This window comes from Hermetia illucens, chromosome 3 (genome assembly GCF_905115235.1).
Source record: "Hermetia illucens chromosome 3, iHerIll2.2.curated.20191125, whole genome shotgun sequence".
In the NCBI taxonomy this organism is placed as follows: Eukaryota; Metazoa; Arthropoda; class Insecta; order Diptera; family Stratiomyidae; genus Hermetia; species Hermetia illucens.
The window spans coordinates 175799173-175802508 of NC_051851.1; positions in this window are offsets into that span (position 1 = coordinate 175799173).

The following is a 3336-nucleotide window of genomic DNA, read 5'->3' on the forward strand; positions in this document are numbered from 1 at the left end:
TTTTGGAACAAATGGAAAATGATCCCACGCTACTTGTTCGAGTTATTACAGGCGATGAGAGCTGGTTTTTGCAATGTGACTCGGAAACCAAACGTCAAAGTTCACAATGGTTGTCTCCGCACGCCCCTTGCCTCAAAAAAAACTCGCATGAGCAAGTCGAAGGTGAAAGCGATGATTGTTACCTTTTTTGATAGCCGTGGAATCGTCCACGGTGGAGAAGGTCATAGACAACTATATTAGAACTAACGTTCTAAAGCGTGATCCCCTACATCACTGTCAGCACGCTCACCGGGCAGGACGGTCAACTGAAACTGCTCTGTATCAGCTGACGGAGGTACTACGGGATGCCATAGAAACAAAAGAAATTGCACTGTGCGCGTTTTTGGATATCGAAGGAGCATTCAACAACACATCGCACACAGAGGTACAAGATACCCTGAGCCGCAAAGGAGTGGGAAACACCCTGGCATTCTGGTTGGACAAAATGCTAGAAAGTAGGCAAATAGAGGTACCGACAGGTACAAATTCTATTATCATGAATACCACTTAAGGCTGTCCACAGGGTGGAGTACTATCGCCGCTGATGTGGAGTATGGTAGTGGATGAACTCCTGGACGTATTAACAAATACTGGAATACAAGTCCAGGGTTATGCGGATGACATTGTTTCAATCTGTAGCGGCAAATATGAAGATACTCTATGTGATCCAAGCTGGACTAAGGGTTACTAGTGCCTGGTGCAGGAAGGTGGGACTGCAGATCAACCCAGCCAAAACCACCATAGTACCATTCACTAGGAGGCGTAAGTTTGATCACCTGAGAGCCATAACATTACATGATATGGAGGTGAAACGAGAAAACGAGAGGTCAAATATTACGGAATTACGCTAGACTAAAAATTACTCTGGAAGACACATGTCGGAAAGCCACGAGGGCTCTGACGACTAGCAGATCCTTGGCAGGAAAAAAACGGGGTTGAAGCCCGAAGATACTACTTTGGATATATACTGCAATAGTAAGGCCAATGATTACTTATGGAGCGGTAATCTGGAGAGAAAGAACCGAACTCAGCACACAAGCCAGGGAATTATATAAGCTCCAAAGGCTGGCTTGCGTGTGTATCAGTGGGGCAATGAGGACATGCACAACGGAATCCCTGGAGGTCCTTCTGGGATTAGCTCCTCTCCATGTGCACATACAGATACAGACAAGAAAGGCAATATCCAGGATGGCCGGGAACATCAGTGAGGGGGGGAGCTGCCTAAATCGAAGGAAGATCGATATTATTTCTAGGCGGTATCCCGCCGGTACTGATACCAAGGGATAACATGACTTCGATAAGAAGTTTGAAACACGTTGGAGTAACAAGGCAAATTGGGAGAGCATGGCTGCGACATACGGCTTAAACCAGCAACTGATTACTTGGTACACTGACGGATCCCTCACAGTAGAAGGAGCGGGTGCCGGTGTCATTGGTCCAAGGAAAATGTACTTTGAGCCAATGGGCAGGTACACTAGCATATGCTAGGCGGAAATATACGCCATAGACAAATGTGCCTCCTTTAATCTGCAAAGGAACTGTAGGAGGCAGTACATAGCTATTCTCACCGATAGCCAAGCAGCGATCAAGGCACTTAGGCCCAACCAGGTGAACTCTAAACTGGTATGGGAATGCCTTGAGAGACTGAATACACTCGGCTCGTCCAACAAGGTCTGGATACTTTGGGTTCCAGGCCATGCTGGGTTGGAAGGCAACGAGGCAGCGGACGAACTAGCCAAGAAGGGAGCAGGGACGCCTTTACACGGGGCAGAACCCTTCTGTGGAATTGGAAATGGTTTCACGGCTATAAATCTAAGAAATGAAGAGAAACGGTTGAGGGAAATATACTGGGCGCGCCTACCGGGGATGGAGCAGTCCAGGGTACTTATTAGGGAATACGAACCCATACGCACAAAGGATTGCTTAAACCTCACCAAAAAGAACCTCCGAATCATAGTGGGAATTCTCACTGGTCACTGTCGGCTGAATTATCACCTAGGGAAGCTAGGGATATCTACGGACACTGCCTGCAGGTTTTGTGAGGAGGAGGACGAAACCTCTATACACGTCCTGGGACAGTGTCCGGCACTTGTGCAAAGTAGGTCGAGGCATCTGGGAGAACACTTAATACCAGATGCAAGGCTGAAAGATCTAGAAGTAGGGAACATACTAAAGTTCCTAACGGTTATAGGCCTGCTTCAGATACTATGATGAATAGGTACACTATAACCAGTAACAGGGGCACAATAGTTCTTCAAGGACGCGGTGCGACTTTCCCTTAACAGAATAATAATAATACTCGCCCGATATGGCATCCTGCGACTTGTTTTGCTCCCAACAAAATCGGTGGTCAAAGGAACCTATTTTGAGTCAATTACGGACATCCAAGCGGCCGTGACGAGGGTACCCGCGGACAACCCAGTCGAAGCGTTCCAGAAATGTTACGAAGAGTGGAAAACTCGCTGGAGTCGCTGTATAGCTGCCCAAGGAGACTACTTTTAAGGGGATGGCAGAGTTGTAGAATAATTTTTAAATATACGGTTTTTATGGAATCAGGCTCATTACTTAATTGTCTAATCTCGTATGCGTTGAAAAAATTGTATCGACCATTGAAGCTGCGTCTCAAATTTAATTTCATTGAAAATTCATTTAAAAGTAAATTATAATGCAATAGTTCTGATGTTAATTATAATTTGAGCTAAGAATCAAGTTTTAAAGTGAATATTATAAATAATTTAAAATTGAGTTGATTTTTAATTATAGTTTGTAAATTTCATGAAGATTTTTTTAATTAGCTGTAATTTAAGAAAAGATCGTTTGCTCTTTCGATGTAAGTATTGAAAATAATTATTAATAAATGTAGTATCTTTTGGATATTTTCAAGCAACAAATATTGTTTTGTTTATTGGAAAGCAAGAAATGTTAATCTCGTGATAACCCAAAAACAACATTTGAACATGAATTGTTTGAACTCTGGATTATTTGTGTGTTTTTGGGCTAAATATGGATTTATTCCCTGTAGGAAGTATAACAAATTAATTAAATAATGAACAATTACTGGGACGTTTTCCAAGCCTCTTCTGAGAAGATGCATCTATGATAATTGAACTGTAAACATGTATGTATATGGAAAACATGAACAATACCAGATGAAATTCGAAAGGCAAAAATGTTATTTTATTCATTTTCTTGCAATGGAATCTATTTCAATCAAAGTATTTGTGGAGTTTACAAGAAGTTACATTTTACTCCTTTACAAGGGGTTTTCTATGGAATCAGTATTTTGAGTTTATATTT